This window comes from Canis lupus, chromosome 35 (genome assembly GCF_048164855.1).
Source record: "Canis lupus baileyi chromosome 35, mCanLup2.hap1, whole genome shotgun sequence".
Lineage (NCBI taxonomy): Eukaryota > Metazoa > Chordata > Mammalia > Carnivora > Canidae > Canis > Canis lupus.
In genome coordinates, this window is record NC_132872.1 from 5305747 (window position 1) to 5317746 (window position 12000).

General features: G+C 52.7%; 1 protein-coding gene across 2 annotated transcripts in view; it reads left to right on the top strand.

Annotated features, from left to right (window-relative positions):
* The first annotated feature begins 2765 nt into the window (after positions 1-2765).
* SEMA5B (semaphorin 5B) overlaps positions 2766-12000 on the top strand; it is a 117889-nt gene continuing 108654 nt past the window's right edge. Inside the window, exon 1 of one of the 2 annotated variants that reach the window (XM_072812574.1) lies at positions 2766-2919. The gene's annotated coding sequence lies outside the window, so the exon portion shown is untranslated. The remainder of the gene's footprint in view (positions 2920-12000) is intronic. The other variant, XM_072812568.1, reaches the window with a different exon arrangement.

The window sequence follows — 12000 nt, forward strand, 5'->3', positions numbered from 1 at the left end:
CGCTAAACCGCTGAGCCACCCAGGCTGCCCCCATTGCAAAGTTTTAAGGAAGGTGATAGAAGGTGATGGTGACACCATGGTGATGAGGTCAATGCTCCAGGTTTTGTTCCTAGTAAATGAGTCGGAGATTCTAACTAGGTTGGATTTGCCCAACTCGGGAGATGCCTGATGCATGTGGTGAGCCAGGCCAGTAAAGCAATTGTCCCTTCCTGAGGTTTGGACTTCTGAAGCTCTCTTTTATTGAGAGCTCTTGAGTAATCACTGTTAATCAATACAATACTGTAGGATACAATTAGGGTTAATTAGCCCAGCATCCCAAGAAGCTCTGCTCCTCTGTCTGTGTCTCCTTGGTGTCTCCCCTTCTTGGCCCCTTCTTCCCCTGGAAAGAAAGAGTCTCTGGCCTGTGTCCCCAAGACTGAGGTTTCTTTTCTTCTCTTACTGCACCAAGTCCTCTGTCATTCATTCACTCATTCATAACGTGCAGAGGGAGAGCCAGGAAGTGGCATGAAGTGATGGTGGGAAAAGCAGAAAGATAAGGCAATCAAAATATAGTGGAGAAAGAGGGAGAGTGAGAGAATGTGGTGGAGGATAAAGATGATTTTTATTACCTTTTAAGAGAGAGCTGCTGCCAGAGAACCCTCAGAAGGCATTTTGTCTACTTTCCCACCCAACAGACAAATGGAAAACTCTCAGGCTCATCCTTTTTCCCTGCAATATATGAACTATTTTCCTGTTTTTGTATTAATTAAAGTAACGTGTGTCTCTATATTGCACACATTTATATTTTTGCGATGACAAAAGCAATCTCAGGATCTGTAGGGACTGAGAATGGAGAGGTGGGGGTGGGGGAAGCAGCTCTCACAGCAGTGGAAGTGGAAGTGTCTCAGACAGAGGATCAGGAGCCCGGCCCTCACCCCAGCCTGGAGCTCTGGGAGAAGGTTTTTCCTTCTCTAGATCTCATTGTCCTTACCTATAAGATAATAGGTCTGGATCCAATGCACTGTGTTACCTCTTTCTGTTTGATTTCTACCCCTAATTAAATGGATGGGCTATCAGACTGGTATGATAGCCCCCCCCCCCCACACACACGTTTCCTTCCTTTTTTCCTCTTCTCTGCATCCCTGTCGTCTCGTCCAGAGTGTGTCTTTCCTTTGCAAGTTCCTCCCCATTCTGCACTTTATGAGGTCTGGCATTTCTGTTGCCCTAGAAAGTCTTTATTTCTGAGATTGTGCACTGCTTCCCTTTTTACTGCATCCCATAAACTCCCTTCTTAGGATGCTTCTTTCCTTCCCAACATCCTGGCCAAAACTGCTTCTCACCTCAGTTCAGGGGTGCGTGTGTGTGGGTCTGTCTGTGTATGTAGGGAAGTGCCTCTGGGGCTCAAACCGTCTCCATTCCTCTGCTTTATCTGGGATTTCCTTTATGCAGAATTATGTTATATAAAATGATTCATTCTAATTCTTCCATTTTTGGCATACTCTGGAAAGTCTTTTAAATGCTCTCCTTCTTCCGACGCATCCATTTTTATTTCGCAGTTCTCTCTGGTTACCTCTCAAAATCACACTCCTTGAGGTTTGATTTCTCAAGTCTTTTGTCTTTATCCTTCATTCTTCCGTTTTCTTTTCTTAGGTCACCTTTTTTTTTTTTTTTTTCCTTTTAAAAATACCTTTTTCTGTTCAGCAGAGGGCTCCCTTCCCATCCCTCGTGCAGCCCGGGCAGCTCGATTCGAAGCCCCCCTCGTTCCCCCCCCTCCCCCCCCCCCCCCCCCGGGCCCTTCTCTCCCTCCCGCTGTCCAGCCAGCAGAGACGCCTGGTACCTAAACTTGCAAACCATCACATCAGCCTGGTTCGCTGTGATCCAGATGAACCTTCGCTCGCAGCGGCGAGCCCTCCTCGGGCCTCCGGGGGTCACTCACCTCCTGGACGCCCTCCCAGTGGTCCCCGGGGTTATTTTACTCCCTGCAGCCCCTGCTGCTCCTCAAATCCTGCTGTAGGGTGGGGGGTTGCCGACCCTCGTTTACAGTCGAAGAAACTGAGGCTCGGAGGGGTTCACTCAAGGTCAGGCAGCTTGTAAAGTGAACCCTGATGCAGCCGGTGCCGGCCTCCCAGTGCAGCCCAGCAGCCTCCCCTCACTCCCTTGGAGTGCAGTTTGTTCCAGATTCCCCCCGTTTTGTACGAGAGTCCCCCCCACCTCCCACCTCCCACCCCCCACCTTTGCATCTCCAGCCCGGAAGACCGTCTCCAGCTAATAGGGCTGGGGGATTCGGAAGGCGGGTGTGGGTGGGGGAGGGAGGCTGCGCTGAGGCCCCCGGAGGGAGGCAGGAGAGAGAAGGGGTGGGGGGTGGGGGTCGCCGAGGACAATAAGGCCGGATGTGGCCACAGGCAGCAAGCGCTCCGGGCGCCCTGGGTCTCGCGGGCCCGGGGTCCGCCCGCCCGGAGACACGCTCTGGGCAGGCGGGGCCCGGGGCGCGCAGATGCTCGGCGCCCCCTCGCGCCCCGCCGTGCGCCTCGGGGCCCGGGGCTGGCGGGGGAGGCGCGGCCGCCGCAGGTCCTCTCCAGCCCCCTCCTCCTTTCGCTCCCGCTCCCTCCTCCTCCTCGCTGCCGGCTCCCAACTCCTCCCCCACCGCCCCTCCCTCGCTCCGCGGGCGCGCTCGGGCTGCTCCTCCCCGCTCTCACCCGCGCTCGGGGTCGGGAGCTAGTTGGAGCGCGGGGACCGCCGCCCGAGCCCAGCTCCGCGGAGCCGCGCGGAGGCGGGAGGAGCCCGAGCGCGGCGGGCGCGGGCCGGGGCCCCACTGCACCCGGAGCCCGCAGCCCGGGGCCGCCCTGCGCGGCCGCCCCGCTCCCGGCTCGCCTCCGCGGCTTGGCGCCGCCGGGACCGGGAGCCACGGAGAGCCGGGCACCTGCGCCCGCAGCCCCGGAGGTGAGTCCCGGGAGCCGCGGGCGTTTCCCCTGCGCGGGCTGGGGCTGCGAGTTGCAAACTTGCAGCAAGTCGGTGGGCAGCGGGGCAGGGGCCCCGGGGCGCCCGCAAGTTGGAAGCAGGTGGAGGAGGCTGCGGGCGGGAGCGGGGGGGGGTGGCCCTGCGCCTCCTCCCGGTCCTCGCCCTCCGCGGGGCCCTCGCCTGGGCCGGGGCGTCGGGGCTGCAGCGCCGATGGGGACCCGCGCGGAGATGAGCTCCGGGAGGGCCGCCGAGAGCCCGGGCGGCGCGGCGCGTGGGAGCGCGTGGGGGGCCCCTCCCCGGATCCCACCCTGACCCCGCGGAGCCCAAACTCTGCCCCGCCGGGGAGCCCCAGACGCCGCGCTCCCCCCCCCCCCGGGAGGAGGGGAGGGAGCAGGGGAGGAGGGGAGGGGAGAGCAGGGGAGAGCAGGGGAGAGGAGGGTCCCGCGCTCCCGCCCGGGCCGGAGCGGAGGGGTGCGGCGGCGGGAGACGGGGGATGGGGGGCGCGGAGGGCGATTCCCTGATTTATTTTTCTCATGGTAATTTGTCTTTGTGGTTGGGGCTGCGCATTCACTTTCCGCTCACGTCGTGCGGGAGCTCCGGCGCGGAGGGAGGGCGCGGGGGGCGCGGCGCTCGGGCCCGGGCAGGGATGGAGGCAGCGGAGGGGATGCGGGCCCCGCGCGGGCCGGGAGCCGGGGGGCAGGGCGCGGGGCGCGGGGGCGAGGCGGCCAGCGGAGGGGGACGGAGCCCGCGCCCCCGGCGGCCGCAAACTTTGAGCAGCGAGGAGGAGCCACCTGAAGCGCCGTTCTGGCCTCGTCCCCATCCCCCGTGCCCGGGGTCGGGAGGCTGCAGGCGCACGGGGAGCCGCGGGCCCTGCGACCCTCGCCGGGCGCCCCGCGGAGGGGGCGCGGTGGGGGCGGGGGCGGGGGCGGCCCACCCTGGGGTGCGCTCCTCCCCGGCGCTGCGCCTGAGCCCGCGCAACCGGGGCCCGAGCCGGGGAGCCCGCGCGGTCCCACCTGCTCCGCCTCCAGCCCTCGCCGCCTCCTTCAGGCCCCAGCAGTTCCAGCTGCTTCCACCTTTCCCGGGCGCCCCGCTCCCCACCCTCCGCAGCCTCCCACTGGGGCCTCCTCGGCCTCTCTCCCGCGCCCTCCGGGCCCGCCTCTCCGCCCCCCCCACCCCCACTTGGCATCTTTTAGCCTATTCTTGCCCATTCTTTCCCCCTCCCTCACCTCCCGCTCTCCCCATTTCTTGTTGACCTTTAAAAGTGACCTCTCACCTTTTCTGAGCCTGGATGGGCGACCCTGGGGACGGCCCGGGGTGGTGGTGGTGGTTGGGGAGGATCTGGAGCCTGAGACCTGGACCTCCCAACAAAGAGAACGGGGTGGACGGATTAAGGAGCAGCTTGGAAAAGCCGCCCCTATCCTGTCGGAAAGGTAGACCCCCCAAGAGGAGGAAGGGGGAGGAAATATGAAAGAGATAGGGAGTTTGCCACTTGGTCACCCAGAAGACACAATTGCCTGGGGGAGACGCGCTCAGCGGGAAGGGCTGCCTCTGGCTGCCAGGTTAGGGGGGGTGGGGGTGGGGGAGCACCTCGCGGTATCCACAACTACCAGCACCAGTGTGGGAGGCGGTGGCCAATCTTCCATCTCCTTTCCGGTTCTAGGGAGTAAGTGCCAGAGCCTTTCTCCTCCAGAGCTAACAGCAGTTGGCGATGTCATCACCGGGACATCAAACACTTTTTAAGTACCTACTGTGTGCCAGGCGCCAGGCTAGGTGCCCATAGATACAAAGAGGTGCGGGGCTGAGCTCATGCCCAGAGAGTTAGCTAAATTCATCAGTTTCGGGGATCCCTGGGTGGCTCCGGGGTTGGGCACCTGCCTTTGGCTCAGGGCGTGATCCTGGAGACCCTGGATGAATCCCATGCAGGGCTCCCTGCATGGAGCCTGCTTCTCCCTCTGCCTGTGTCTCTGCCTCTCTCTCTCTCTTTCTATGTCTATCATGAATAAATCAATAAAATCTTTAAAGATAAATAAGCAAACAAACAAATAAATAAATTCATCAGTTTGATCCAAAGAAGACATTTGTGCGTCTGTCTGGGGAGGGAGATAGTGAATGGAGAGGTTCATGGGCAGTACCACACATCGAGGACTTGGTGCCAAATGGCCACCCAGGGCTTAGGAGAGGACTATTTGAAGAAAGCCTCTATACTCTGGGACAGAGAGACGGGCTTGTTGACTCTGCCCCCCTCCCCACCAGCTGCTGGAATAGAAGGGAAGGCCAGGAAGGGGTTCCCTTTCCACTTCTAGAGCCAAACCAGGAAGGCAGAGAAGCTGAGAGAGGTCCAGCCTGGCTCTGTGGACTGACCTACACTTTGGGGCTGATGGAATCATAGAAGCTTTTCTTTTCTTTCTTTTTCCCTTTTTTTTTTTTCCATAGAAGCTTCCTATCCTTGGTCTACCCTTCTTGGCTTATTTGAAAGCCCCTCTGTTCTTTACTTCTTATTGAGGCTCAAACCTGGAAGAGGGCTTGGGGATTGTCCATGTCACAAACTCTGATGCCTACAGAGGGCAGGCAGGTGACCATGGCTGTCCAACCAATGGCTGGACAACTGGATAGTCATAGCAAAATGGTCCAAATAAAATGGTCTAAACAAAAATGTGCTGCCCTTGAGCAGTCTCATGCCCTGTAATTCTAGATCAACAAATTAAGATGAAGCATTATGTCTTTGTGTGTATGTGTTATCATGTCTTCCAGTACTTTGGGGGTTGGTGGACACCACACAGCCTGATCCTACCTCTAATCTGCTGGCCTCCCAGCCCACCCTCATCCTCAGGGCCCATGAGGATTCTTCTATGACAACTTCTCTAGATGATGGGTTTCTTGAGGTCAGGGAGTCATCCGTCTTACATAAATCTGAGCACTTCACATCCACTGATGCAAGACTCCAGATGCACAGCCAGGACTGGGGCTCAGGTCTCTTCTCCCTCCCCAGATCCCCAGAAACCCAGTGAGTGTAAGCCACCTTTGTTCTTTACACAAAAGGAAGAAAATCCAACCGTGACTTTTTGCTTCTCCTAATGTAGTAGAACCTTATTCAGAGGTAGATAAGAAAAGTCTAGCAGCTCACATTTGATGTTCAGGGATCCCAAGGAATATCCAGAAAGTCCTGAGCCCTGGGTGTGGGTCTAAAAAGGGGAAGAGGAGCCCCGGCAAGGGAGGAGGGATGGCAGACATTTATAGAGGATTAGCCTGGCAGGGCTGAAGATCAGTAGGTGGAGTGTGCACACTTGGGAGGAAGATGCTGTTGTGTCCAATTATTTTGAACATTAATCATGACACTCTTGTTCTTAATCTTGGTAACCCTCCTGTATCCCACAGGGAAATTCAATGAGGTAGCAACTCAGATCTCAACCATATAATCAACCTGTTCACTACTTTCATTGAGGACTGAGGTGTAGAATGGACACAGAGGGCAAAGGACAGTTCTCTGAGTAGAAATGCATTCTACTATGGAAGCCTTAAGTGATGCCGGCCTGAGCCCCATGCCTCCAGCAGCCAGATGTTCCCTAAGATCCTCAAGTGTTGGCTTTGTTATTTCCTAGGTGCAAGGTAGAGGAGACCAACAGTGGGGGCAAATTCACATGTTCGCCATTCACTGAGCATCTACCTAATACCAGGCGTTGTGCTAGAAGTTATGGATATGATGGTGAACAAGATCTATCTCTGGCCTGAATGGAGGTGAATTGGTATGACTAGGAGGACACAATTACTCGCATCGCCTCGACTTCTATGATGGAATTTACTGTGAGGTGGTTTTTAGGTTTTATTTTTTACCCCTGTGGTTTGTCTTGGTGATCTGACCGCTAATGTAGAGTTGTCCAAAGGACTTGGAGTCCAGGGTTGTGGGAAGGGCTGAGAGGGCTAGGATCGCATCACCTCAGGTCTTCCCTCAGTTCCTCAGATTTCTCACTCATCAAGCGGGGCTGAACACCTACCTTGTTCCTGTGGTGTGCACAGGGGCAAAGCCAGGCACCCGAGGATCTGGGGATGAGAACTGTTGGGAGTGTTGGTTATTTATTCTTCAGAGTCTGAATGACCCTTTGCCTCATCCAGTCACCTACATCATTAACCTGTCTTCATTGATTGGTGACTTTGTGTGTGTGTGTGTGTGTGTGTGTATGTGTGTGTGTTGGAAATCGTTACCTGCAATGAATGACTTTCCTTCACATTCAGATCTTTGCATTGGAGTTTAGGCACCAGTAAGTTGGTCTTAAATCCATGACAAAGCTTAACTAACTTGGTCTTAAATATATGAAAAGAAGCCAAAGCAAGTGGCTTGACTGATGGAGTCATTGAATTGCCGAATGGAGCCCTGGCTTTTACAGCTTGTGTGGGCAACACCTGGATTTCACAGTGCTTTACTGTTGTGAACCTCCCTCTCGCTGACGTTCGATTTGATAACGTGGGCCTTAGCTATAGAGATGGCCCAACGATGGGCAATCTGGAAGGGGATCTTTGCGTATGCCATTCTCTGTCTCAGATGGAGGATTCTCCTCCCAAGACTTTTTTTCTGAAAAAAAAAAAAAAATTTTTTTTCCCCCTATAACTGGCTTGAATGCTAGAAAGTAGCAGGGAAAAATTCCAGCTGGGAGCAGAGTTCTTAAAAGGAAGCCGGGTGCTGAATGTTCCATGGCTCTGCGATGTCACTGTTCCTCCCGTCTGCTGTAGTGTTTTGCTTTAGTGAGCATGAGAGATGAAAACCGAACCTTGCAGAATGCACTCTTTAATCCTGACATTAGTCAGGGTCTTACCGATGAGAAATTACTACACATGGTAGCTTCAAAATGGAAGAAAGAAGAAGGTGGTTTCCTGTCTCATTTGCTGCTGGGCACAGTGGGGAAAGCAGGAGGGGGGGACCCGAGGGACGGAGAACAGGCTTGGGAGGGTTTGACCTTGAGCCCACTTCCCAACAGTTGGGCTGTTGATCCGCCTCTACTCTGACTGGACACAAGAGGATAAGGATTCTGCTGGGCTGTCCCTGAGCAAATGAAAGCTCTAAAGGCAACGCTGTGCGTGCTGAGTTGTGCCATGACACTGCCCTCATTGATCTGCGTTTAATAAGGATGACTTAATCAGACTTGCACCTGGAACTCGTTTGAATTTGAAGCCTTGTCGATATTATCAGAATATCTTTGCATTTGAACCAAGAATGTCTCTGGCTGGCCTCTTCTCTGATAGGAAGGGTGGGTTCTGGAGGATGGCTGGTGACCATCTGCTCTTGTCAGTCCCCTGAGGATCAAATTGGAGAAGATAGGTTTAAGTTCCCAAAGGAGGAGTCTGGGTTAGAACTGAGGGAGTCTGCCCCCCCTTGAGCACTCCTGCCAGACCTAGAGTCCCCATCTGTGAAAACGAGGTGGTGAGATGAACCCTGAGACTTTGTGGCCCTCGAGGTCAGCAGCCTTGAGTGGAGACTGTAGTCACTTCTCGATTTTCCAGGAAGATCTCTTTTTTGTGGATCACTTGTGGAGAATGTTTAGTCTAAGACCAGCTTCCGGTTCCTCCTTGCCCCCGACTGCCAGTATGTTCACAGAGTGCATTCTCCTATTAGCCTCTGCCTGAGGCCAACGTCATTTGGAAGGTAAATCTGCTCCATATTAGGTATACGTGTGTGTGTGTAAATATACTCATACACGTCCATGTGTAAACATAGGTGCAAGGCATTGCAAAGCTGCGTTATGGTTTGATCGTCTGGCATTTTGGACTATGTGCAGCTCCGTTCATCTGCCTAGAGAGACAGTTTCTGGGAAATGGCTGGTGGGGTAGCAATTTGGATCTATCCCTACTGCCAACCCTACTGCTCCACCTGAGCCAAAGCTCCCTCCATACTGCCCTAGTCCCCTAGTCGTTGTCCTGAAGGGCCCCCAGGAGCTCCCCTTCAAGGAGTACAAAGGAGCTGCTGCAGTTGGCTCTTAATTATTCAGGGATGGATGGATCCAGTGTGTAAAGCAGCCGACCCAAGCCTGTTCTTTCCCTTCTTTTGGTGCCTGGGGTAACTCTATACCTGTCGTGAGAAGCTGGGGGAGATCTTATCATTTAATACAAACTTTTGTTTCTAGCAGCTGGTTCTCTCTGCTCCTCTTCCCTCAAGGCGCCTGGGGGAAGCCAGGAGCCCTGTGAGAGGCCTTATCCACCTTAACCAGGGTGTGTTTCTGCCCAAAAGCAGGACAGAAGAGGAAAATACCACTAGACTAACTCCAGCTTCTGTGGCGTCAGGTCCCTATAGGTTTCCTGGGATCCTGGTTTTCTTCCCACCTCCCATTTGTAGAGCCACCCGTACTTGCAGTTTATGGAGTCAGCTGGTCACCTGGGCCCTATCAGGAGTCTCAGGGGAGAGCAGTATCCTTATGGCACAAACTCCCAAACAGCCCAGCTCCCAAGAAGCACTTCTGTGAACGCCGATCAAGGCCGAGGGGCATTTCCCTGCATAGACCAGGTACCTTAGGGCCACCTGCTCCCTTTAAGTATCTCTCTAGCTTGCAGAGCAAGCCTCTCTTGACATACGGGGCCCAGTCTGGAAAGCTAGGCTCCAGTGGGCTCTGGTATTCGGGTAATAGAAGCCTGGCCCAGTTCGATGCTAATTCACTGATTTCTGTTAGAATCACCTAGAGAGCATTGAAAAAAAAAAAAAAGAAAGAAAGAAAGAAATAGAGATGACCAGCTCCAACCTAGACCTTAATTAAGTCGGGGTCCTTGAGGGTGGAGCCTGAGCAATTGATATTTTTTTGAGCTTTCTAATATGCAGCCATGGTTGAGAGCCACTGACCTAAATCTTCTTGCCTAGGCTCCCGCTGGCCTTACGCCAATGGCATGCAGAATCTCGTTGCCCTCAGCCCTTCAAAACAGCCAGGTCCTTTCTAGTAGCTACCAGCTACAGCTCCTGGCATTCAGATCATAGCTACTGTTTCTGTTCCTGTGTTCTGAATTTAATGACTTTCTATTATAAGCTGATTGTGGGAGCACCCTTCTAGTGTAACATCATCCTGGTCATTTCTTCTTAAAACCCATTTATAAAAGTAATGCATATTCATTCAACACTGTTGCTTATTTCCTTCTAGATATATATGTAACAAAATTGTGATTGTGCTGAGGTGCTTTGTAACCAGCCCCTTTCATTTAATAACACATTATGATAATTTTCCCATATCTGTCTGAGGTATTCTCAAATGGGCTTTCTGAAGGCCGCCAGTATTCCATCATGTGGATGTGCCATAATTTATGTAATGAATCCTCTGTGGGTTGGACATCTAGGTTGTAAACCATTTTTTACTATTATAAATAATGCTGCAGTGAACATCCTTGTATATAAATCTTTGTGCCTATTGATGATTATTTCCTCAGAATAGATTTCCAGAAGGGGAGTATTTATGCTTCTTTTTAACATGGACCATCTAGACGATTTTTGACTGACTTCCTATCACAATAAACATTTTTCTTATTCAGAGCTGAAAAAGCAAACTGTTTTCACTGGACTCCTATGAAGCTTCAAGCTGGCTGCTTCACCCCACTTGACCCAAAAGTCAAAAGCTTCACCCTGACTGGGTGCCGCAGCTCCCCCTCCAGGTGTCCCACAAATTACTGCTTACCCCCTCCGGGGGAGCTCCAAGTCTCTCCTGCCCCTAACTCCCAGCATCTTCAGTTTCTTCTTTCACCTGGTTGGCTTTTTCCTCTTCACATCTCCAGCCCAGGAAGTATGGGCAAGCATTCAGTGCCTTCAAGCTATTGTTCCATTGTGGCAGCTATTATTTATTGAGCTGTTACTATGCCCCAGACAGTCTTTTAAACTTTGGATACCCATTCTCTCTTTTAATACTCAACGGGCCTTATGTGCATTTATTCTACACAAAGAGCCTGAAACCTTGAGGGACAAACCATTTGCCCAAGGTCACCCAGTTAAAACGTAGTAGAGCTGTTTTTTTTTTTTTTTTGAGCTGGGGTTTAAAGCCACGCTGTCTGACTTCAGAGCCTATCCTCTTAACTACGAATACTTTGCATACTTTGGGTGTATGTATACGTATGTATATTTTGTCCTATCTGTGGCTTGTGGTATCACCGTGTTGTTCACAAAAGCCCTGTCAGCATCCCATGGACATAGACTGTGCCTTTCTCCAACAGAAGAGCAGTTCTCTCATACGAGTGGCTTTAGCCTTTTCACTTCCTTGATTCTGGGCTCACCCCTTCCTCCAGGGACCCCGTGCCAGAAAACATTTCTTGCTTCCTCACTGACCAGCTGCCAGGATCCCAGCATGCCTTGCAGCCTAGCGGGTCCCAGTTTGACATATCCCTATTGCAGCTTCTCCACCCAGTCAGAGCAATTTGGATGCTACTTGCCCAGTATGGCTTATAAAGCTGTCAGGGAGGCATGCTATAGTAATGATGGGGGGATAGGCAGTCTGACTTCTGTTGGACGTCAAATACAGTTTAAAGTGGAGGCCTGGATACATTTTTTGTGTACTTGCCTCTTGAACATTGCCATTGCCCAAAAGAGAGAGGAATAGCAACCAAAACTATCCTTCTGATTTGATTCTGACCATGACCAAGAGCTAGGTGATGATGTGACGGTGCTCGGATGAAAGACACCGCAGCAGCGTGGTGTTAATAACAGCCGAGGAAAGAAATGACATGGCCACAGACCTTCCCTAGGATGGAAGAAGTCTGATTTTAGGAAGCCTCAGCTTACGATTAAGGATTCCAAAAGGGAAGATGGTTTATGGCAGGTGAGATTCTGAAAAATGAAGCCTCAGAGTTTTATCTATGAGTTGGATGAAACTAGAGTAAGCAAGCTTATCAAATTTGTTGATGACAAGACTGTGATGGGCAGCTCCTATAAAAGACAGAATAAATATTCAAAATGATCTCAACAGACTGGAATGCTGGGTTTAAACCAACAAGATGAAATTTAACAGGGGCAGATGGAAAGTCACATTTAGATTGCACAAATTAATTACTCAAGTTCATGAGGGGGGTGGAGGGTGCGAGCAGACTTGATTTGGCTGAGGATCCGGAGGA